The sequence below is a fragment of the Hyperoodon ampullatus genome (genome assembly GCF_949752795.1).
Source record: "Hyperoodon ampullatus genome assembly, chromosome: X".
Lineage (NCBI taxonomy): Eukaryota > Metazoa > Chordata > Mammalia > Artiodactyla > Ziphiidae > Hyperoodon > Hyperoodon ampullatus.
This window is the reverse complement of record NC_136913.1, coordinates 99,965,773-99,992,486: the sequence shown is the minus strand read 5'-3', so window position 1 is coordinate 99,992,486 and position 26,714 is coordinate 99,965,773.

Genomic DNA, 26,714 nt, shown 5'->3' with positions numbered 1-26,714 from the left:
AGAGAGAGAGATTTTAGGGACAACAACAAGTAGTTGGTAGTTGAATCCATGAGAGAAAATGAAGTTTCCCTGGGTGAGGGTAGGGCAGGTTGAATGTTGAGAAGAGAAGATGTCTGAGGACAAAACACTGAGCAATGTAAAGGTTTAAGGGGTGGGCAAGCAAAGAAGGTCCTATAAAAGAAACTGAGAAGGAAGTGTGTGGGAGGCTCAGCAAAGAAATAAGACTGCAATTTCAGAAGGCAGTACCTTTTCTAATGGAGAAAACCTATTTTATTTGATGATGGAGGGAAAAGGAGCCAATGGAGAGGAATAAAGTACAGATGTGGCTAAAGAGAAGATAAATGCTAGAGCACGGTCTTTCCGGAAACAGTAGCAGAGGAGTGAAGACTCATAGAGGAAAGAAACTTCTTTTAATTTTTTTTTTGTTTTTTGTGGCTGTGTTGGTTCTTCGTTGCTGCGGGCAGGCTTTCTCTAGTTGTGGTGAGCAGGAGCTACTCTTCACTGCGGTGCGTGGGCTTCTCACTGCGATGGCTTCTCTTGTTGCAGAGCACAGGCTACAGTAGTTGCAGTGTGTGGGCTCAGTAGCTGTGGCTTGTGGGCTCTAGAGCACAGGCTCAGTAGTTGTGGCGCACAGGCTTAAGTTGCTCCGCAGCATGTGGGATCTTCCTGGACCAGGGCTTGAACCTGTGTCCCCTGCATTGGCAGGTGGATTCTTAACCACTGCGCCACCAGGCAAGTCTCCCCTTCTTCTTTTAGTAAGAACAAGAATGACAGGAAAAAGAGTTGAGAAAGGAGATGGGCTATTGGTAGCAAAGGAGGCATATATCAGATTGCCCTAATTTATCAGTGAAGTAGGATTGAGGTTTCTGCAGAGCACATGTGTCATGAGAGGGGAAATAAATTAGATGGAAGAAAGGATTGTGCCTTAAATGCCTTAAAGTTGCAAAATTCACCATTCCTGATAAATATTTACTTATAATGTAGCTATTTTTAAAAGTAGGTTGTGAATGTTTAAAAGGTTGAATAACACATCAATAAATCTAAAAGATCTTAGACTTGCAGGATGACTAGGTGCAAGAGATGTGAGGCCAGAAAGTGATATTTTCCAATATTTCTCTTAGCGGAGCAAGACTGGCTTACACAGCCTAAAAGAGTAAGTCTGAGAGGATATTCTCAGATAGAATTAAATATACTGACTCACTTTTAAGGTTCAGCATTAATAATAAGAATTCTAAGTTTGATATAGTATTAACAATTATAATATTGTAGCTACCACTTAATGAGTGCCTATTGTATTCCAGGTCTGACACTTATCACTTTATATTGAGTGATTCTCAACCAGGGGCATGTATTCTCCACTCCCTGCTCCCCCACCACTGCCCTGGCTCCATCCTAGGGACATGTGGCAATGTCTGGAGACATTTTTGGTTGTCAAGACTTGGAGGGGTAGCTGTGGGTAGAGACCAGCAATGCTGCTGTGTATGCTACAATGCTCAGGACAGGCTCCCACAACAAAGCATTTTGCTGCCCAAAATGTCAATAGTGCCAAGGTTGAGAAACTCTGCTTTATATTTATTATTTTGTGTAATTCTCACAACAATCCAATGAGAAAGGTATAATTTTCTCTAATATATATATTAGGGAATATATATATAAAACAGAGAATTGGGGAGGTTAAGTAAGTCACCCAAGGTCATGTCACAATGCCCTAAGAAGCAAGACTAGATTTTGAACCCATCTGCCTGATTCCAAAGTCACTTTTTAACCACTATAAACTTTGCCACTTTGTACTCAAGATGCACAGACTAACACAAAACTCTTTTATCCCTTACAAATAATTTTTTCTAAAAATGCATTTGTTAGTACACTAAAATCTGCATTCCTCTTAAATTTACCAAGGGTCCATCTGTCAACTCTAACCTTTTCCACCTGAGAACAACAGAACAGCTTTGTCCTATAGAAAACAGACTTGAGTCAGGCATATCAGACATGTAGACACCAACATGACATGTTTTGCCTCCTGTGGGAATCTTCTAATTAAAAAGAGTTTTCATATGATGGCCAGTTGCAGATCCATTCTCAAATTCTACTCAACAGCCCCATGAGGAGATGGATTCTTTCTGAGCTTTGGATTACAACTGGAATTCTGCACTGATACCATCCATCATGCAAACTACTCAAGTACCTCCTGAGAATCACTAGGCAGGAACCAAACCCCAACCAAGGTACATAAGTCCAGGTTAAGAAGTCCTTTAGTGACTGTGGAGCTTTGGTGGTTGTCTTCGGTTTGTTTTGTTTTTGCTACCTTTGAGCCATTGTAACAGTGAATTTCTCCTTTGTAAGACTGTGCCAACTAAATAAAACAGAATAAATTCAATTCTCCCTAGACAGGTGTAGATTTTTACAAATAGCTTGGCCTCCATGTTGAACATTCCCCCAATTTGTGTTTCTCAGAATATGTGTGCACAAATAATTGTATGGTTCATATCCTCTTCTCTTTTTAGTGTGTCCTTCTCATCCTGGTTATCTCAGTATTGCTCAGTTTTGAAACTGAAATCCTATATCCTGGGAATCCCTTCAGTCCCAGGCAACTGTTATCTTGGTTGCCCTAGATATATCCAAAGTTTAGTCATTTATACTAGAGAATAAAACAAAATTACTAATACCATTAGTTGAGATTCAATCAGAAGAGGGTTTGGTATCATGATTCAGCTCGGTTAATACTGATCATCATTTTTGGCTCTCACCTGCTTTTTCTCACATGATTTTTGAAAGAGGAAAATTCAACTAAACACTGATATTATGTCAATAGGTTGCTGGTGAGATTGTTCACAGGATGCCATTTGTCAATAAGCAGAGACTATCACACTATAATGCAACTGTTGTCACTTATGGCTGCATATTAACATTAACCTTGGGTGAGATGCAGAAATTGGTTCAAGACAGCAGAGTAGAAGGACGTGAGCTCATTCCCTCTTGCGAGAGCACCAAAATCACAACTAAATGCTGAACAATCATCGAAAGGAAGACACTGGAACTCACCAAAAATGATACCCTACATCCAAAGACAAAGGAGAAGCCCCAGTGGGAAGGCAGGAGGGGCACAATCACAATAAAATCAAATCCCATAACCTCTGGGTGGGTGACTCACAAACTGGAGAACAATTATACCACAGAAATCCACCCACTGGAGTGAAGGTACTGAGTCCCACGTCAGGCTTCCCAACCTGGGGGTCTGGCAATGGGAGGAGGAATTCCCAGAGAATCAGACTTTGAAGCCTAGTGGGATTTGATTGCAGGACTTTGACAGAACTGGGGGGAAAAGAGACTTGACTCTTGGAGGGCACACAGAAAGTAGTGTGCACATCAGGACCCAGCAGGAAGGAGCAGTGGCCCCATAGGAGACTGAACCAGACCTACCTACTAGTGTTGGAGGGTCTCCTGCAGAGGCGGGGCATACCTGTGGCTCACCGTGGGGACAAGGACACTGGCAGCAGAAGTTCTGGGAAGTACTACTTGGCATGAGCCCTCCCAGACACCACCATTAGCCCCACCAAAGAGCCTGCAGCCCCCAGAGCTGGGTTGCCTCAGACCAAACAACCAACAGGGAGGGAACTCAGCCCCACCCATTAGCAGACAAGTGGATTAAAGTTTTACTGAGCTCTCCCCACCAGAGCAACACCCAGCTCTACCTACCACCAGTCCCTCCGATCTGGAAACTTGTACAAGCTTCTTAGATAGCCTCATCCACCAGAGGGCAGACAGCAAAAGCAAGAAGAACTACAGTCCTGCAGCCTGTGGAATGAAGACCACATTCAAAGAAAGACAGACAAAATGAAAAGGCAGGAGACTATGTACCAGATGAAGGAACAAGATAAAACCCCAGAAAAACAACTAAATGAAGTGGAGAGAGGCAACCTTCCAGAAAAAGAATTCAGAATAATGATAGTGAAGACGATCCAGGACCTTAGAAAAGAAAGGAGGCAAGGATCGAGAAGATGAAAGAAATGCTTAACAAACACCTAGAATAATTAAAGAACAAACACCTAGAAGAATTAAAGAACAAACAGAGATGAACAATAAAATAACTGAAATGAAAACTACACTAGAAGGAATCAATAGTAGAATAACTGAGGCAAAAGAACGGATAAGTGACCTGGAAGACAGAATGGTGGAATTCACTGCTGTGGAACAGAATAAAGAAAAAAGAATGAAAAGAATGTCATGAAGAACCTAGGGGTAAGACAGGAATAAAGACACAGACCTACTAGAGAATGGACTTGAGGATATGGGGAGGGGGAAGGGTAAGCTGTGACAAAGCGAGAGAGTGGCATGGACATATATACACTACCAAACGTAAAATAGATAGCTAGTGGGAAGCAGCTGCATAGCACAGGGAGATCAGCTCGGTGCTTTGTGACCACCTAGAGGGGTGGGATAGGGAGGGTGGGAGGGAGGGAGACGCAAGAGGGAAGAGATATGGGAACATATGTATATGTATAACTGATTCACTTTGTTATAAAGCAGAAACTAACACACCATTGTAAAGCAATTATACTCCAATAAAGATGTAAAAAAAAAAAGAAATGAAGACAGCCTAAGAAACCTCTGGGACAACATTAAACGCAACAACATTCACATTATAGGGGTCCCAGAAGGAGAAGAGAGAGAGAAAGGACCCGAGAAAATATTTGAAGAGATTATAGTTGAAAACTTCCCTAACATGGGAAAGGAAATAGCCACCTAAGTCCAGGAAGCAGAGAGTCCGATACAGGATAAACCCAAGGAGAAACACGCCAAGACACACAGTAATCAAATAGGCAAAAGTTAAAGACAAAGAAAAATTATTGAAAGCAGCAAGGGAAAAACGAAAAATAACATACAAGGGAACTCCCATAAGGTTAACAGCTGATTTCTCAGCAGAAACTCTACAAGCCAGAAGGGAGTGGCATGATACACCTAAAGTGATGAAAAGGAAGAAACTACAACCAAGATTACTCTACCTAGCAAGGATCTCATTCAGATTTGTTGGAGAAATCAAAAGCTTTACAGACAAGCAAAAGCTAAGAGAATTCAGCACCACCAAACAAGCTCTACAACAAATGCTAAAGGAACTTCTCTAAGTGGGAAACACAAGAGAAGAAAAGGACCTACAAAAAGAAGCCCAAAACAATTAAGAAAATGGTAATAAGAGCAGACATATCAATAATTACCATAAACGTGAATGGATTAAATGCTTCAACCAAAAGACACAGGCTCACTGAATGGATACAAAAACAAGACCCATATATATGCTGTCTACAAGAGACCCACTTCAGACCTAGGGACACATACAGACAAAGTGAGGGGATGGAACAAGATATTCCATGCAAATGGAAATCAAAACAAAGCTGGAGTAGCAATACTCATATCAGATAAAACAGACTTTAAAATAAAGAATGTGGGACTTCCCTGGTGGCACAGTGGTTGGGAATCCACCTGCCAATGCAGGGGACACGGGATCAATCCCTGGTCCGGGAAGATCCCACATGCTGCAGAGCAACTAAGCCTGTGCACCACAACTACTGAGCCTGCACTCTAGAGCCCATGAGCCACAACTACAGAGCCCATGTGCCACAACTACTGAAGCCCTTGTGCCTAGAGCCTGTGCTCCACAACAAGAGAAGCCACCGCAATGAAAAGCCCGCACACTGCAACGAAGAGTGTCCCCCACTTGCTGGAACTAGAGAAAGGCCGCATGCAGTAAAGCCACAATGCAGCCAAAAATAAAATTTTAAAAAATAAATTAATTTACAAAATAAAAAAATAAAATAAAACAATGTTACAAGAGACAAGGAAGGACACTACATAATGATAAAGGGATCAATCAAAGAAGAAGATATAACAATTATAAATATATATGCACCCAACATAGGAGCACCTCAATACATAAGGCAAATGCTAACAGCTATAAAAGAGGAAATTGACAGTAACACAATAATAGTGGGAGATGTTAACACCTCACTTACACCAATGGGCAGGTCATCCAAGCAGAAAATTAATAAGGAAACACAAGCTTTAAATGACACAAGAGACCAGATAGATTTAATTAATATTTATAGGACATTCCATCCAAACACAGCAGATTACACTTTCTTCTGAAGTGCACACGGAACATTCTCCAGCATAGATCACATCCTGGGTCACAAATCAAGCCTCAGTAAATTTAAGAAAATTTAAATCATACCAAGCATCTTTTCCAACCACAACGCTATGAGATTAGAAATAAATTACAGGGGAAAAACCACAAACACAGGGAGGCTAAACAATACATTACTAAATAACCAAGAGATCACTGAAGAAATCAAAGAGGAAATCAAAAAATACCCAGAGACAAATGACAGCAAGAACACGATGATCCAAAACCTATGGGATGCAGCAAAAGCAGTTCTAAGAGGGAAGTTTATAGCAATACAATCCTACCTCAAGAAACAAGAAAAATCTCAAACAATCTAACCTTACACCTAAAGGAACCAGAGAAAGAACAAACAAAACCCAAAGTTAGTAGAAGGAAATAAATCATAAAAATAAGAGCAGAAATAAATGAAATACAAACAAAGAAAACAATAACAAAGATCAATAAAACTAAAAGCTGGTACTTTGCGAAGATAAACAAAATTGATAAACCATTAGCCGACTCATCAAGAAAAAGGGGGAGAGGACTCAAGTTAATAAAATTAGAAATGAAAAAGGAGAAGTTACAGTGGACACTGTAGAAATACAGAGCATAGTAAAAGACTACTACAAGAAACACTACACCAATAAAATGGACAACCTGGAAGAAAAGGACAAATTCTTAGAAAGGTATATCCTTCCAAGACTGAACCAGGAAGAAATAGAAAATATGAACAGACCAATCACAAGTAATGAAATTAAAACTGTGGTTAAAAAATCTTCCAACAAACAATAGTCCAGGACCAGATGGCTTCACAGGTGAATTCTATCAAACATTTAGAGAAGAGCTAACACCCATCCTTCTCGAACTCCTCCAAAAAATTGCAGAGGAAGGAACATTCCCAAACTCATTCTATGAGGTTTTGATACCAAAACCAGACAGAGATATTACAAAAAAAGAAAATTAAAGACCAATATTACTGATGAATATAGATGCAAAAATCCTCAACAAAATACTAGCAAACAGAATCCAACAACACTTTAAAAGGACCATAAACCATGATCAAGTGGGATTTATACCAGGAATGCAAGGATTCTTCAATATATGCAAATCAATCAATGTGATACACCATATTAACAAATTGAAGAAGAAAAACCATATGATCATCTCAATAGATGCAGAAAAAGCTTTTGACAAAATTCAACACCCATTTATGATAAAAACTCTGCAGAAAGTGGGCATAGAGGGAACCTACCTCAATATAATAAAGGCCATATATGACAGTCCCACAGCAAACATCATTCTCAATGGTGAAAAACAGAATCCATTTCCTCTAAGATCAGGAACAAGACAAGGATGTCCGCTCTCACCACTATTATTCAACATAGTTTTGGAAGTCCTAGCCACGGCAATCAGAGAAGACAAAGAAATTAAAGTAATACAAACTGGAAAAGAAGAAGTAAAACTGTCACTGTTTGCAGATGACATGATACTATACATAGATAATCCTAAAGATGCCATTAGAAAACTACTAGAGCTAATCGATGAATTTGGTAAAGATGCAGGATACAACATTAATACACAGAAATCTCTTGCATGCCTATACACTAACAACGAAAAATCAGAAACAGAAATTAAGGAAACAATCCCATTCACCAGTGCAACAAAAAGAATAAAATACCTAGGAATAAACCTACCTAAGGAGGTAGAAGACCTGTACTCAGAAAACTATAAGACACTGATGAAAGAAATCAAAGATGCCACAAACAGATGGAGAGATATATCATGTTCTTGGATTGGAAGAATCAACATTGTGGAAATGAAGTATACTGCCCAAAGCAATCTACAGATTCAATGCAATCCCTGTCAAACTACCAATGGCATTTTTTACAAAACTATAACAAAAAATCTTAAAATTTCTATGGAGACACAAAAGACCCTGAATAGCTAAAGCAATCTTGAGGGAAAAAAATGGAGCTGGAGGAATCAGACTCCTTGACTTCAGACTATACTACAAAGCTACAGTAATCAAGGCAGTATGGTACTGGCACAAAAACAGAAATATAGATCAGTGGAACAAGATAGAAAGCCCAGAGATAAACCCACGCACCTACGGTCAACTAATCTATGACAAAGGAGGCAAGGACATACAATGGAGAAAAGACAGTCTCTTCAATAAAAGGTTCTGGGAAAACTGGACAGCTACATGTAAAAGAATGAAATTAGAGCACTCCCTAACACCATACACAAAATAAACTTAAAATGGATTAAAGACCTAAATGTAAGACTGGATACTATAAAACTCTTAGAGGAAAACATAGGAAGAACACTCTCTGACATAAATCACAGCAAGATCTTTTTTAACCCACCTCCTACAGAAATGGAAATAAAAACAAAAATAAACAAATGGGACCTAATGAAACTTAAAAGCTTTTGCACAGCAAAGGAAACTATAAACAAGATGAAAAGACAACCCTCAGAATGGGAGAAAATAGTTGCAAACGAATCAACGGACAAAGGATTAATCTCCAAAATATAGAAACAGCTCATGCAGCTCAGTATTAAAAAAACAAACAACCCAATCCAAAAATGGGCAGAAGACCTAAATAGACATTTCTCCAAAGAAGACATACAGATGGCCAAGAGGCACATGAAAACCTGCTCAACATCACTAATTATTAGAGAAATGCAAATCAAAACTAACTCACACTGTTTAGAATGGGCATCATCAGAAAATCTACAAACAACAAATGCTGGAGAGGGTGTGGAGAAAAGGGAACCCTCTTGCACTGTTGGTGGAAATGTAAATTGATACAGCCACTATGGAGAACAGTATGGAGGTTCCTTCAAAAAGTAAAAATAGAATTACCATATGACCCAGCAATCCCACTACTGGGCACATACCCAGCGAAAACCATAATTCAAAAAGACATATGGGGCTTCCCTGGTGGCACAGGGGTTAAGAATCCACCTGCCAATGCAGGGGACACAGGTTCAAGCCTTGGTCCCGGAAGATCCCACATGCTGCAGAGCAACTAAACCCGTGTACCACAACTACTGAGCCTGCGTGCCACAACTACTGAAGCCCGTGTGCCTAGAGCCCATGTGGCACAACAAGAGAAGACACAGCAATGAGAAGCCCACGCACCACAACGAAGAGTAGCCTCCACTCTCTGCAACTAGAGAAAGCCCACGTACAGCAACGGAGACCCAGTGCAGCCAAAAATAAACAAATAAAAATAAATGAATAAATTTATAAAAAACAAAAACAAAACAAAAAGACACATGCGCCCCAATGTTCATTGCAGCACTATTTACAATAGCCAGGTCATGGAAGCAACCTAAGTGCCCATTGACAGATGAATGGATAAAGAAGATGTGGTACATATAGAGAATGGACTATTACTCAGCCATAAAAAGGAACGAAATTGGGTCATTTGTAGAGACGTGGATGGACCTAGAGAGTGTTATGCTGAGTGAAGTAAGTCAGAAAGAGGAAAACAAATATCGTATGTTATCACATATATGTAGAATCTAGAAAAATGGTACAGATGAACCAGTTTGCAAAGCAGAAACAGAGACACAGATGTAGAGACAAACGTATGGACACCAAGGGGGAGAGTGGCGGGGGGGTGGGAGGGATGAATTGGGAGATTGGGATTGACATGTATACACTAATATGTATAAAATGGATGATTAATAAGAACATGCTGTATAAAAAAAATAAAATAAAATTCAAAAATAAGTAAATAAAATCACCTTGGGGGCTTCAAAAATCTGGCTGCCCAGGATGCACACAAGACCAATTAAATCAAAATCTCTTGGGGTGGGAGCCAGGCATCAGTGTTTTTAAAGTACCTCCAGTGATTACAATATACAATCAAGACTGAGAACCCCTGCTATAGCATGATGCTTCCCTTTTCTTCATTGTGAATATGGCTGGGCTTCTGAGAAGATGCATGTATTAGTTGCCTGTGTTGTATGATTGAAGGAGCCTAAGAGGGTCTCTGCTGTCCCTCCTTCTCCCTCACATGTTACATTATCCAAAATGCCCCCATTGAAGACCAAAAATCTTCCTCTTGAGACATAATAAAAAAGCAGGCAGGAGCAGAAAACAGTGACTATTGAGTTTTAGAAGGATTTTCTGTCTTCAAGAGGCCTTAATTCAACAGTTTGGAAAGGCTCACCTACCCTTATTTGCATCTGTCCCATAAAATGAAAGACGACATAAGGAGAAGCATTGTAAATTACAAAGTGTTACCATGGCAGGCCCAATACCTAAAGTAAAGGTGCTTTTATAAGTGGGTTGAGTCAGACCAAGGCCCCAAGACAATTAGGCCCTTGGGGTTGAGAGAGCTAAGAGGAAGAGGATTGGTACTGCATGGGAAGACAAGAGGGGAACAACCAAAAGCCTCACCTATGTCACAAGGGTTATTAAAATGTGAGACTTGGAAATGAGGTCAGGCCATAAACATAATCTAAAAGATTGAGCTGCTTTTCCAGAGGAGTTTGTATGGCCAATTATTCCCAGGTGGCCTTTTAGAGAGTGCAAAACTAGGTTTATGTTCACCTCTTCAATAACATTAGAATGAGTGGAACTGGAATAGAAAGGGGAGGGCTCCCCAAAATTCATCTCTTGAAGTAAATTGAGCTCATATTGACTTATCTGAATCATAAGATATGGCAAGGAATGGTTTTCCACTCTTTGCCTCTCAAATTCAGTAAGGTTTGAGTAGTGATTGTAGCCAGCGAATTCTACTTATCACGTTACAGATGACAGCACTGAGATGGTCACGGTACCTTAGAAAGCCATCCCCAAACTACCTTCCCCAACAGTGGTCAAGGTGCCTGAATCCTGCACCTTCCTTCAAGTATTGAAAACTGGTTGGTATATTAAAGAAGTTCTTGTTAACTGACATAGGTAACATCTTAGGCTAGGAATTCCCAGCCAGGAAACAATAACCTGGCTTCATTTTCTAGATCTCTAAGATGGTTGCCTCAGCCCTGCCCCACTATTTGCCACTTTCTAGGTTCTCACACTTCCCTTCCTCTCTCTCTCCTTCCCCTTTATCTGTCTCTCTCTTTCACACTAACACACACAACTGTTGGAAACCCTTGGTTTAAGCGTTATCAGCGAAGACCTTGCCAGTGATCACTTGACAGCTAGCTGAGAGCAAGATAGGTATTAGGGAGGAGGGGGCAGATACTATGAAAGAAAAACTATTTAGGGAATGGAACTAAGTAAAGTTGACTATATCCTGGGCCACTGATTTTTCCAATGGAAGAGACAGGTTAGGAATCAAGGGTTACATATACAAATAAAGATCAGTTAGGGAGCCATGTATAACCTTTGGCTTCAAGAACAAAAGTCTTTTAATTGAATTTCTTGTGTGTGCATGTGTTGAAGGGTGGGGGAGGTCACCTGAAGTGTATTGTGTAATTGAGCTGTTCCATACCTCTTTACCCAAGAGGCAATAATCAGATCTCAAGAATACCACTGAGTTGTCTGTGCGATTAAACTAAAGGAAAATTCCATTTTTATCATCTCTGAATGATAAAGCTCAACATTCCTAAAATAGTTAGCTTAAAGCAGCAAAAGACTAAACCTTTCTCAAATTCATAAAGCAAATAAAATTAGAAACATATACAGTATCATTTGAGCATTTTGATGGATTTGCAGCTATGCAAGATATAATCCAGGAAGAGGTAAAAAACAAAAGTTGGACTTTAAAATATTTCACTTTTATGGAAATCTTACTGATAATATTAGAACAGACGTGTCATAAAATACGGTGCGTTCATCTTTAAAATAGAACAGAAAAATATATAGAATCCAAGTAAACAGTGACCATTTTGGAATATTGGTAGTTTTAAGGAATGTAAAGTAATAGCATAAATATTTTTGGTGCTGGAACAAGAAATAGGGAGAAGACCAACTTCGTATCTAGCCCCAAATAATTCATTTGGTTTCATTGGTTTTATCAGGAATGTTGGTTAGTAAGCGTGCTGAGAGTGAGGATTTAGAGAAAAAATGTGCTGTGTCTATAGAGAGTAAAATGCTGAGTGGGTTTGATTCAAAATTCACCACAGGCCAGGAAAAAGATTTTGCAAAACTCTGGCCCCTGTTGCTCACACACGGCCTAGGCTGTGTGTAAGCCTCACATTCAGTAGCTGCATTTGGTTTTCAAAGAACAGGGTCATTTTCTCAGCCTACACTTCTCATTAAGTTCCAAACACTTCCCTGGGATATGAAACCTCCCCTTTCTCTTTCACCACTCCTAGTAAAGCTGGCTTGTTCAGACAATACTGAAAGGGGCTGCTCTTTGGTGCTCAAACAGGATGCTCCATTGATATATATTGCTGGGACAGCCCATAAGCATTCGCCTGTTGGTGTCTCACACAAATGTCAACTGTTTCTACCCAGACTGAATTAAATGTTATATATAAAAACTGTGTGATATTTTCAGCATTCACTCAAGAAGAATTTATTGAATATGTAGTCTGTGAAAGGTACTAGGCTAAGCCCTGGAACAGGAAGGGGGGGAGGAGGGAAAGAGGAGAGGCTAGAGGAAGAATTGGAGAGATAAAAAGATGAACAAGCTGTAGCATCTGCCTTTAATAATAATAGCTAATATTTATTGGGTAGTTATTCTTGCCAGGCAGTGTGCTAATGGCTTTACATGAATTAGATAATTGAAAATTTACAACAGTACTGTATACCCCCTTTCATAGATGAGGAAACTGAGGCTCAAAGAGGTTAAGCCCAAATTCACACAGCTAGTGATGGAATTAAGGCTTGAGCCTGGTCTACTTGACTCCAAACCCAGAGTGTGTAACCACTATGCTCTAGTGCCTTCAAGGACTTAGCACCTGGTAAGAGGAAGAAGCAAACACAATGACCTCTAATAAAAGGCACAATATGATAAGTGCCACAAAAGATTAAGGAAACTGCTATGGGAGTACAGAGTCAGGAGTAATTGATTTCTGGGAAGAACTGAACTGGGCCCTAAATAAAAATTAGGATTTTGGTAGGTGGAGATAAGGGTAAGGGTGTTTCAGGTAAAGGAGTTAAATCGCAGAATGACAAGTACAGTGTAACTGGAGCATTACATGCATCAGAGAATAAAGGGTCACAATTAAAAGGCTGTAAAGATCGGCACCCCCATTGTCATGTACCTTGAATACCAAGTCAAGAGGTCAGAATTTTATTATTTCTACAGCAGGCGATGGAAAGTCAATAATGGTTTTTGCACAGGCAAGGGATATGATCAGATATGTGGTTTGGAAAGAGAGTTTTGGTGGCAGATTTAATAACGGAAGGGGTTTCAAATGAATTAGAGGCCAAAGACCAGTTGTGTGACTAGAGATATTATCTAGGTGAGGGATGGGTAAGAGCCAGAACCAGGGCGTTTTCATGGGGAATGAGGTAGAAGCAGCTAACATGAAAAACAGCTAGTAATCTTGGGAATTGGTAACTGAGTATGAGGGAGAGGGATAATTTAAAGAGGATACTAATATTTCCAGCCTGATTGACTAGGTAGCTTGCTGTATCCCTGGCTAAGACAGGAGGCGCAGGACAGAATAAATTTGGAGGGGGGAGGAGACCATGAATTAGGTGATTCATATGGGGCTATATGAAGCTCAGGGAAAAGGCAAGAATATAGATTTGAGAGTCACCCAGAGAGAGAATATAGTCCAAAGAGAGGATGAGACCACCTGGAGAGAATACTGTTAAAAAAGAAAATAATTTCTGTTTCTGACAATAGGATAAGTGTGTAGAGGAATTCCCTCCCAATAAAGAAATACTTAGAACAGCGTCTGACACAGCAAGCACAATGCGGGGGAGAGGGGAACCTGGCTTAAGAAGCTGGAAAAAACCTAGAGTCTGTCATACAGAGTGAAGTAAGTCAGAAAGAGAAAGACAAATACCATATGCTAACACATATATATGGAATTTAAGAAAAAATATGTCATGAAGAATCTAGGGGTAAGACAGGAATAAAGACACAGACCTACTTGAGAATGTACTTGAGGATATGGGGAGGAGGAAGGGTAAGCTGTGACAAGGCGAGAGAGAGGCATGGACATATATACACTACCAAACGTAAGGTAGATAGCTAGTGAGAAGCAGCCGCATAGCACAGGGAGATCAGCTCGGTGCTTTGTGATCACCTAGAGGGGTGGGATAGGGAGGGTGGGAGGGTGGGAGGGTGGGAGACGCAAGAGGGAAGGGATATAGGAACAGATGTATATGTATAACTGATTCACTTTGTTATACTTTGTTATAAAGCAGAAATAAAAAAAAGAAGCTGGAAAAAATATTTTAAGTGCTGTTTTTTTAAAGTGAAGCTGAGCTGCAGTTAAGCAAAGGAAAAAATCAAGCCTGATTTTCTAGAGGTAATCAAGCCAGAGTTTGTCTTCGGAGTATCTGCTTATCCCTGGTGGCCTAGAGTTGGTATTAAAGGACTGTGTGGTAGGATTAGAGACAGGAGATAAAGTCTGAGACCCAAGCAAGGTAGTCAGGCTGGCTGGAGACCCTCATGAAGCTAAAATCCCCTAAGGGTCACTCCATAAGTGAGTGACCTATAAAATACCTCCTTCTCTACATAAAGATACTTACCTAACCTAGGGAATTGGCAGGGGGGGGCGGTTGGAGAAAAATTATTTCTCCTAAGAATTCCTAATCACATGTCCACACTCAAGCACTTTTGGGAGCAGAATACTATGTCTGTGTCTGCAAAACCACCAAATAGTAACATTAGTTTATAGCAGTCCTTGGTTGATGGTGCCTCTAGGCACCACATTGCAGTGGTAAATAAAAATGTTCTCTGGAAGAATTTTAAAGTAGCCTCAAAAGAATTCCCACAGATAAAATTCCAAAGAGCATGAGCTCACAATGAAAAAAATATCACGAAACCTACAAAGACATAAGCCATTCTGAGTGGAAGTCTGCAGAAACAGACCCACAAAGACTAAAGTTATAAAAATTATCAGATGCTGAATATAAAATAAGAATGTTTGATATGCTAAAAGAAAAAGGAATTTGAAGATGATTGAGAAATAAACTATGGAAACTGAGCAGAATATTTTTTAAAAAGAACCAAATGGAATTCTGAGAAATAAAAAATATAATAAATTAAGTACAAAATAAAAGCTCCTTTGATGGATTAAACAGAGGGCCAAAGAGAATTTGTGAATTGGAAAACAGGTCAGATGATATCACCCAGTAAGAAGTACAAAGAGACAAATATATGAAAAAAGTCTGAAGGAGGTTATGACATTGAAGATGGCATAAGAAGGTTGAAATACATTGTAATGAAATTTGAGCAGGCAAGAGTAGAATGTTAATAATTTTTGGAGGTTTAATAAAAATGAAAGAGAAAAAAAGAACAGTATCTTGAAGAACTGAAAGGGCAGTTGGAGGGAAGAGAAATCAGTACAGAAAACTGAAAGTGACTTATTAGGGAGGTGAAAGAAGAATGAAGAGAATCAGGAAAGCAAATCAGGAAAACAAAGAAGGAGTATGTTTTGGGAAGGCCATGGTCAATAATTCTACATGTTGCAGACAAGTCAAGTAAGGTGACAACCAGCAGTCATTTATTGAGTGTCTACTATATGTCAGGCATAGTGCTAGGTAGACACGGAGATGAATAATACGTGATCCTTGGGATTTCCCTGGTGGTCCAGTGGCTAAGACTCTGCACTCCCAGTGCAGGGGGCCCGGGTTTCATCCCTGGTCAGGGAACTAGATCCCATATGCCACAACTAAGAGTTCGCATGCCACAGTGAAGATCACACGTGCCACCACTAAGACCCAATGCAGCCAAATAAATAAATAAATATTTTAAAGCAAAAAACAAACAAACAAACAATACATGGTCTTTGTACTTAAAATTAGGGGAGAAGTATAAATAAGAGGTTACAATCCAATATGACTACGCCTGTAATAGACATGAACAAAATGCTCAATGAGCAGAGGGGAGGAGGTTTCTTCCTGTGTGAGGCTCTTTCTATCTCATGGTCATATTTTAAGAATTCTGAATAATTATCAAAATATCCCTTTAAATACAGATTGTCAGTTCTGTCTCCCTACTTATCTACGTCATTTGGGGGCATGTAATATTCAAGAAAATTCCAATATCTGGTATGAGCATGAATGGCACACCTTTAAATAATATTTAACAACCTGTTCTCAGAGCCTAGGTCAAATAGTGCTTTTTCTCCTTCCCATTATCCCTGCCCTCAGCTCGGTTCAGGATCTCATCACATTCACCTGGGCTTTTCATAGTCTCCATATTTCAGCTCTGATCATTTTATTCCCAGCTCAAACCCTCATTCATCTTAATACAACCCTGTTCATAACACTGACTACGTAGTGGAGACATTCAATAAATAAGAGTTGAAATGAAAGAATGTTTGATATAAAGTTAAACAGAAGTATATCCCCATTGTCATGAGAATAATTTATTTTCCAAATCAAGTAAAGAATATGTTATTTAAAGGCATATTTTATCTATTGGGTTGCTTGTATTTTGCCCAAACTTCATTCCAAACAATACTGTATTCAGTGGTTAAATGTGTGTGTCTATATATATCCATGTAAGGAGAAGTTATGTTCTTATTGCAAGTTTATATTTAATTCAACAAGGATTTACTAAATGTCTACTATGTGTGTTTCTGCTATTTATTGCAGAAAATTCAAAGAAATGTATGACACGAACATGAGCATGAATACCTATCACACAGAACTGTGTGTATATATATATGTATATATATATACACACACATACATACATACATATATATTCCACAAGACATCCAGATAAAGTGCACCAGAGATGGGTCAAAAGAGGGAAATAGCACATCTATATTGGGAGGGGATAAAATAAAATCCCTAAAAGTGGCTGTTGTTTGCACCGAGTCTTCAATGATGAACAAGATTTGGTAAGCAGAGATTTAGGGGAAAAGATGGTGAGGAGGAAGGGAGACATCTCAAGCATGGATACAGCTAAGGAGAAGAGAACAGAACTTGTTGAGGTGGATCAGTTCAGCATTGCATTAATCTGTGAGTAAAAAAAAAAAAAACTTTGATCACAGTGACTGAAACACATGAGGGTTTATTTGTCTCATGTAATGAGAAGTCCAAAGGTAGGCGGTTGCTGGTGTTGGTTTAGAGGCTCAAGAATGTTAGGGCTGTTTGTAATTCTCTTGACCTTTCCCTCATGGTCCCAGGATGTCTGCCAGAACTTTAAGCATCACAGTCAAATACCAGGCAGTGGGTAGAAGGGAGCGTCAAAGGCAAAAAGGGCTTCCCAGAAGCCCCACCCCATGATTTCCGCTTGTATCTCACTGTCCACGTCTATGTGCTAGACACTAGGAAGCATAGATATTTTCAGCTGGGCACATTAATACAGTGAGAGGCAGGGGAGAACATATATTGAGTAGGCAGTTAGTCTCTGGAACAAAACAGAAGTTTGGCTTGAGCATAAAAAGTGGAGATACCAGTTCTTAAATATGAACCAACTGATTTGGGAAGAAGGAATGTATATATATTTTTGTGCCTGGCATCCTTTTTGCATTTCAGTAGTTTTCCACTTACTTGCCTATAAAGAAATCAATGATAAGGGTGTAAGGTGCTACAGGAGAACAGAGGAGGAACACCTTTAGCTGCTCAGGAAAGAATGAGCTAATAAGCCTGGTAGATGGATATGGTCTAAGGCTGGTAGGTGAAGGGTAGCCTGGGCAAGGGCCCAGAGGTAAAAAGATTGAGAGTTCTGAGAACTACAAGCATTTCATGCTAGCTGGTGCAGAGTATAATACAGATATGGTGAGAAAAGAGGATGGAGAGATAGGTAGGAGCCAGGTCATGAAAACTTACAAGCCATGGGAAGGGATTTGGACTATGTCACTAGCTTTTACCAAAAGTATTTTCTCAACTACTTGCCTAATCTCTGCTGTCTTTCCTGATAAATTTCATAAAGGCATCTTGTTTGTGACTGTATTCCTAGAGCCTAGCACTGTGCCTGGACCCTGAGGCTTACCCAATCAATCTACATTCTTCATGCAAGGAAATGTGAAAACCACTGGACTCAATGAAACCTTTGTCATTGCAACTTTCTATCCTTTAAGTTGAGGTCCCTTAAACCACACATGTAGGTGACCCCCTGTGTTGGTCCAGGTCATTCAAGAAGGAGATAAAAAGATAGAAGTAAAAGCACAAGAAATTTACTAGGGGCAACCCCAGTGATTTAAAAAAATGGGGAGGGAGCCAGGAAAGCCTGGGAGAGCCACCAGTATGCACTGCAATGAAATGCAAGTCTGACCCTGAGTGAAGGAGAGAGAAGGGAGGGAGGGAGGGAGTGAAGGAAGGAGGGAAAGAAGGAAGGAAGGAAGGAAGTTAGTCAGAGGGAAGTGTCTTAGCCTGGGTGAAGTTCTAAGGAAAGTTTAGCATCACCATCAGGAAGTCCTTAAGACAAAGTCAGCAGCCAAAGGAGTCCAGTGTCACGGAAAACAGTATGTAGTTTCCCCAAAACTAAAAATAGAGCTACCATTTGATCCAAAGATACATGTACCCCAATGTTCATAGCAGCACTGTTTACAATAGCCAAGACATGGAAACAACCCAAGTGCCCATGAAAAGATGATTGGATTAAGAAGATGTGGTATATAGATACAGTGGAGTGTTACTCAGCCTCAAAAAAGAATGAAATAATGCCATTTGCAGCAACATGGATGGACCTAGAGATTGTCATACTGAGTGAAGTAAGTCAGAGACAGAGAAATATCGTATGATATCACTTATATGCAGAATCTAAAAAATAATACAAATGAATCTACGTACAAAATGGAAACAGACTCAGACAACAAACTCATGGTTACCAAAGGGGACAGAAACTGGGGAGGGATAAATTAGGAGTATGGGATTAACAGATACAAACTACTATACATCAAATACATAAGCAACAAGGATTTACTGTATAGCACAGGGAATTATAACCATTATCTTGTAATAACCTATAATGGAATACGATCTGCCAAAAAAAAAACACCCCAAAACCTGAATCACTATGCTGTACATCTGAAAGTAACACAGTAATGTGAATCAACTATACTTAAATTAAAAAAAGGAGTCCAGTGTCTTCCATGAACAGGCCTACCTAGTGTCCCTGCTGGGGTCATCCACTGACCAGGAACAGCCCATAGGAAGTGTGGCCTTGATGCAAATACAGTGACAATTTCAGAGTGTAGCAGCAGCCTGGTCAGTCTCCCAGCTGTCAGAGATCTGAGAGGTACATTCTTATGGCTGCCATGCCTGCCAACCACAGCATTGCCAGCAGGGCTCCTGTTCTGCTTTGTAGCTTCCTCATGTTCTGAGTTACTACCTAGAATATAGGCAGTACACCTGTAGATTATTTTTTACAACTACCCCATCTCCAAGTTCTACTATATACCCTTCCTCCATAAACAAAGCCATATTTTTCATCTGGGACTGAGGTCTGCTTTGCTCTCCAAGTCCTTTTATGGATTAGGAATCTGGCTCTGAATCAGAGCCCTCATGGCTAGCTCCCCAGTCCCAATGGGCCAATGTCTTTTACCCCAGCTATCCACATGCCTATTGCCTGCCCTCACCATAGGATATTTTTAAGGGAAAAATTCTATCTTGTTAGCTTATCACAACCTCCTGCCCTTCTGGAACTGCAACAGATCAACATAGATGTCATGCTAGCCATCTGTGCTGCTCAAGTGCTACATACCTATGTGCATCCATTATCACCATGCTCTAGAGTTAACTTAGGAGGTTTCATAACTTACCTAAACCACACAAGAAATAAATGGCAAGGCTGGAGCTTAAACCAGATCAATCTGATTTCTAAGGTGTCCTTTCTAAACCACTGTCTGATACTGCATCTCCTTCACAAAACTGGGCATACTGTATTATGACCAGCTGTTTTTTTTTTTGTTTTTTTTTTTTTTTTTTTTTTTTTTTTTTGTGGTATGCGGGCCTCTCACTGTTGTGGCCTCTCCCGTTGCGGAGCACAGGCTCCGGATGCGCAGGCTCAGCAGCCATGGCTCACGGGCCCAGCCGCTCCGCGGCATATGGGATCCTCCCAGACCGGGGCACGAACCCGTATCCCCTGCATCGGCAGGCGGACTCTCAACCACTGCGCCACCAGGGAGGCCCGACCAGCTGTTTAATTGTCCATCCACCCCGGCCCTCAAGATGAGAGTTCCTGAGGCTGGGGCCAAGGCACTGATATCGAGAAGGTATTTAAGAAGTGTTTCTGGAATAAAGGCATAAAGGGAGGAAATACATAAACAGCTCATAAAACTCAATATCAAAATCAAACCCAATCAAAAATTGGGCAGAAGACCTAAATAGACATTTTTCTAAAGAAGACATACAGATGGCCCAGGGGCAGAGGAAAGGATGCTCAACATCACTAATTATTAGAGAAATGCAAATCAAAACCACAGTGAGGTATCACCTCACACCAGTCAGAATGGCCATCATCAAAAATTTACAAATAACAAACGTTGGCAAGGATGTGGAGAAAAAGGGAACCCTTGTACACTGATGGTGGGAATGTAAATTGATGCAGCCACTATGGAAAACAGTATGGAGGTTCCTTAAGCTGAAAAATAGAGTTACCATATGATCCAGCAATTCCACTCCTGGGCATATATCCAAAGAAAACAAAAACACTAATTCGAAAAGATACATGCACCCCAATGTTCATAGCAGCACTATTTACAATAGCCAAGACATGGAAGCAACTCAAGTGCCCATCAATAGATGATTGGATTACGAAAATATACATGTATATATGTGATATATATATCACATGGAATGGACAGTGGACTATTACTCAGCCATAAAAAGTGAAACATTGCCATTTGCAGCAACATGGATGGACCTAGAGAATATTATGCTTAGTGAAATATGACAGAGAAAGACAAATACTGTATGATATCACTTATACATGGAATCTAAAAGATAATACAAATGAATCTATATACAAAACAGAAGCTGACTCACAGACGTAGAAAACAAACTTATGGTTACCAAAGGGGAAAGGGATGGGAGTAAGGATAAATTAGGAGTGTGGTATTAACAGATACAAACTACTATACGTAAAATAGATTAGCAATAAGGATTTACTGTATAGCAAGGGAATTATACTCAATACCTTGTAATAACCTACAATGGAATATAATCAGAAAAATAATAACTGAATCACTATGCTTACACCTGAAACTAACACAATATTGTAACTCAATTATACTTCAGTTAAAAAAAGTAAAGGGAGGAATGAATGAACAAATGAACATTTAACAACCAAGTTGCAGTCATTCCAGTCTGGCCTCCAATTCTTCGGTTTCTGAGGGCTTTGCAGGTCTAAGAGGTTCTAATCCTATGAATCCATATGTCTTCCAATGCAACCACAAAATAATGACACCAGAGCTACCAGGATAGCACTTTCTATTTACTCCAAACCCCATACTAGCTGATCCGATAAAGAATTTGAATAGTTGAAGCTCTGGAAATATAAGAAATATGATGCTTTCTGCCTAACAAGGAAGAAAAAGTCAAACAAGGGGAGCTCTCAGATATATTTCATCTTGGTGAGTTGGGGGTTGCACAAGGGGCCAGCATGGTCATACTGCCTGGAGGCAGCTTGCAGTGTCTCCAGACAGAAAAGGAAATGACAACAGCTTTTGACGAGAATAGAAGGACAAATAAAGATCTTATTGAGAAGCAGGTAAATTGGCTGGGCTCAGGAAGCCTGTAATGACTCAGAGCTGGCAAGGGTCCTGTCTGGCAGCCCACCTCTCCCTTATAGCTGAGCTCAGTGGATTCCACATTGCTTCCTTACCCTGGACCTTCATGTGCAGCATGGGCTTGGTATTGAGCCTGAACATGAAGGGCCTCTTTGTTCTACCACTTTCTCCTCTACATAGGCCACGTGGCCTTAGGAAGCATTGATGACCCGACAGCAAAACAAGGCTTTAGTTCTGTGTATTTTTAAAGTTCAAGACAACAATATTGAAACCAATGCAACACCACGCATATCTAAACCTGCCTTTCTATTTGCACATCACAGCTTTAGTGACATAAATAAATCATACTGGGAAGAAGTCTTCAAGATATTAATGAAGCTCAGAGAGAGAAAAATATTATCGGGTTGGCCAAAAAGTTCGTTCAGGTTTGCCATAAGATGTTACAGAAAAACCCGAACTAACTTTTTGGCCAGCCCAATATTTCAAACTCCCTTGTTCCTACTCCTCATTCTGATAATAAATGGGCATGAAGTTACAGTAAAGACTTAGAAGTAAAGGACATGTCCTTTACTTCTTTATTTTTTTTAAATAAAAGTTTCATGAATCAATATTTAAGAGACACAAACATGACGTTTCGGTATACATATACATAGTGAAATGGTTACTACAGTCAAGCTCATTAAGAGAAAATGGTTTCCGAGTCTGATAGCTCTGCATGCAGAGTAACAGCTTCGCTACTTACTAGCTGTGTAACCCTGGGCAAGCCACTTAAACTCTCCAAACCTCAGTCTACTCACATCTAAAATGGGGTTTGACCAGATATTATGTATTTTAAGTGTCTAGCAGAGTCCTGACACATAGTAAGCATTTGGAAATGTTTGTTAAAAGAATTAAGGTACTATCACAGAGTTCTCTAGTTCTATGCAAGGCATTAAGACCATGTCAACAATAGACCCCTATTCCTGCTTCAGTGGCATAACCAGGCTTTTTCCCCTCTGTGTTCTGAAGGGCACCAAGGAGAATTAGTTAGTCAACATTCACTAGAGTCAGTGTGCGGGGGAGGGAAAAGGCGAAACAAATACAAAAGAAAGATCAGATGCTGTGTGTCCTCAAGGATGCTTTTAAAGACTCAGAGCTGCAAAGCAAGACATTCTTATTTCTTAGGACAGCTTCTCTGATTCTTTGCCATTATTTCCACTTGTGCTGCTACCACAGCCTCTCTTTTCCAGACATGCTCCCCCTGGAGAACACAGCAGTAGACATTTGTGTATTACAAACCTATTCTACTTTAGTGGTAAGAACTTCTTAGGGCATAAACTCTTGTAGTATCTGCAATTATAGGTTCAGAAAAATGGACAAAATAATTGGACTATAATAAGATCTTCTACTTATAGACTACTTATGGTGTCAGGCTCCATGCTAAGTTCTTTACATATATTATTTCATTTATCTTCACATTATCACCACTTTACAGATGACATTTAGACTCAGAGAGGTTATTTCTCTAAGGACATCACATGGCTAGGAAATGGAGGCAAGATTCACATTCATGTGGACTTGAGGATATGGGGAGGGGGAAGGGTAAGCTGTGACAAAGCGAAAGAGAGGCATGGATATATATACACTACCAAACGTAAGGTAGATAGATAGTGGGAAGCAGCCACAGAGCACAGGGAGATCAGCTGGGTGCTTTGTGACTGCCTGGAGGGGTGGGATGGGGAGGGCGGGAGGGAGGGAGATGCATGAGGGAAGGGATGTGGGAACAGATGTATATGTATGACTGATTCACTTTGTTATAAAGCAGAAACTAATTTTAAAAAATAAATTAAAAAAAAAAAAAAGATTCACATTCATGAAGGTCTGACTTCACTTTTGTGCTCTATTTTTTTTAGCCTTTATTATTATTTTTTTAATTATTTATTTATTCATTTGTTTAATTTTTGGCTGCATTGGGTCTTCGCTGCTACACATGGGTTTTCTCTAGTTGCAGAGAGTGGGGGCTACTCTTTGTTGCGGTGCGCAGGCTTCTCATTGCGGCGGCTTCTCTTGTTGCAGAGCATGGGCTCTAGGCTCACAGGCTTCAGTAGTTGTAGCACACGGGCTTAGTTGCTCTGCGGCATGTGGGATCTTCCCGGACCAGGGCTCGAACCCGTGTCCCCTGCATTGGCAGGCGGAGTCTTAACCACTGCGCCACCAGGGAAGCCCTAGCCTTTATTATTAATAAAAATGTTCAGACATAAAAAAGTAGATAATATAGTGTAATGAATCACCATGTGTTCATCACCCAGCCTCAACAATTACCAACTCATAGCCACTCTTGTTTCATCCATACCCTACCCAGCCCCTATCCAACACACACACAGAATTTCATCTTTTCATTTGTAAATATTTCAATATATATCTTCAAAAGAAATGGACTCTTTTTAGAAAAATAACAACACCTATAACAATCATTTCTTGGCACCATCAAATGTCCTGTCCATGTTCATATTTCCCCAATTGTCTCATAATTTTTTTTCCCACAATACGTTATTTGAACCATGATCCAAACAAGGTCTATGTCAGAAACTGGCATTTGGTTAATACATCTCTTAAGTCTCTTTTTTTATCTGTAGGCTTCTCCTCTCTTTTTTTCTTGCCATTTGTAAAAAGAAATTGAAAGCCTCCGCTCTTAACCACATAATGTAGCACCTTATGTCCATTTTTGCAGCTATGCGTTTGGAGGGAATGCCCTCCTCCCAAACATATTCCCTGTATTTAAGTGTGACTCCCTCTTTTCCTGTACAATAGAAGGTAATCAAAAGTTAAAAATGGATCTTAGAATTGTTTCAATATTCATTGGAGACACTGATCAAAAACCCACTTGTTTTGAGACGTCTCCGGTGGTCCAGTGGTTAGGACTCCACGCTCCCAATGCAGGGGGCCCGGGTTCGATCCCTGGTCAGGAAACTAGATCTGCATGCCGCAACTAAAGATCCCGCAAGCCACAACGAAGATCCCGCATGCCGCAACTAAGACCCAGCACAGCCAAATAAATAAATAAATAAATATTGAAATAAAAAAAAACCCACTTGTTTTATAGGTGTTTATTAAATTATATAGCCTGAGGGCAGAAAAGCCAGCTCTCAAAAAATAACTCCTGTCCCACCTCCCACAGGGCTTGAACTACCATCAGTAAAGATGTCCCTTCTCTTCAACAAGTGGTGCTAGGAAAACTGGACAGCCACATGTAAAACAATGAAACTAGAACATTCCCTCATACTATATACAAAAATAAACTCAAAATGGTGTAAAGACCTAAATGTAGGACATGAAACCATAAATCTCCTAGAAGAGAACGCAGCAAAAACATTCTTTGACATAAATTGTAGCAATATTTTCTTGGATCAATTCCCTAAGGCAAAAGAAACAAAAGGAAAAATAAGCAAATGGGACATAAGTAAACTTGAAAGCTTTTGTACAGCAAAGGAAACAATCAACAAAATGAAAAGATAACCTATGGAATGGGAGGAAATATTTGCAAATGACATGACCAACAAGGGGTTAATATCTAAAACATACAAACAGCTCATACAACTCAATACCAAAAAACAAAAAACCCAATAAAAAATGGGCAGAAGACTTGAATAGACATTTCTCCAAAGAAGACATATAGATGGCTAACAGGTACATGAAAAGATGTTCAACATCACTAATTATTAGAGAAATGCAAATCAAAACCACGATGAGGTATCACCTCACACTGGTCAGAATGGCCATCATCAAAAAGTCTACAAATAATAAATGCTAGAGAGGATGTGGAGAAAAGGGAACCCTCCTACACTGTGGATGGGAATGTAAATTGCTGCAGCCACTACAGGAAACAGTATGGAGTTTCCTCAAAAAAAAAAAAAAACTAAAAATAGAGCTTCCATATGATCTAGCAATTCCATTTCTGGGTATATATCCAAAGAAAACAGAAACATTAAATTTGGAAAGATACATGCACCCCAATGTTCATAGCAGCACTATTTACAATAGCCTAGACATGGAAGCAACTCAAGGGCTCATCAATATTCGATTGCATTAAGAAGATGTGGTATATGTGTACACAGTGGAATATTACTCAGCCATAAAAATGAATGAAATACTGCCATTTGCAGCAACGTGGATGGACCTAGAGAACATTATGTTTATTGAAATAAGTCAGACAGGGAAAGACAAATACTGTATGATATCACATATGTGGAATCTAAATACAAATGAATATATATGCAAAGTAGAAACAGACTCACAGACATAGAAACCAAACTTATGGTTACCAAAGGGGAAAAGGAAAGGGGAGGGACAAATTAGGAGTATAAGATTAACAGATACAAACTAGTATACATAAAATAGATAAGCAACAAGGATTTACTGTGTAGCACAGGGAATTATAGCCATTATCTTGTAATAACCTATAATGGAATATAATATGCAAAAATACTGAATCACTATGCTGTACACCTGAAACTAACACAGTTCTGTAAATCAACTATACTTCAAAAAAAATTAAATTAAAAAAATTAAAGCAAAAAATATCAGTAGGATTAGATTACATTGAATGGAGTGATGGGAAATCTTTTCCACAGTCAGGATCCTTCTACTGAAATAATTAAGCATTTGTAGATTTTGTTCATATAAAGAACTCAAGAAAGTGACAATAAAGAGAAAAGTCATAATGCTAAAAAGAGAGGATACATTTTTTTAAAAAAGCGGTCCCTAAGACCTGGTATCTTTAAACACCATAAGTAACACTCAC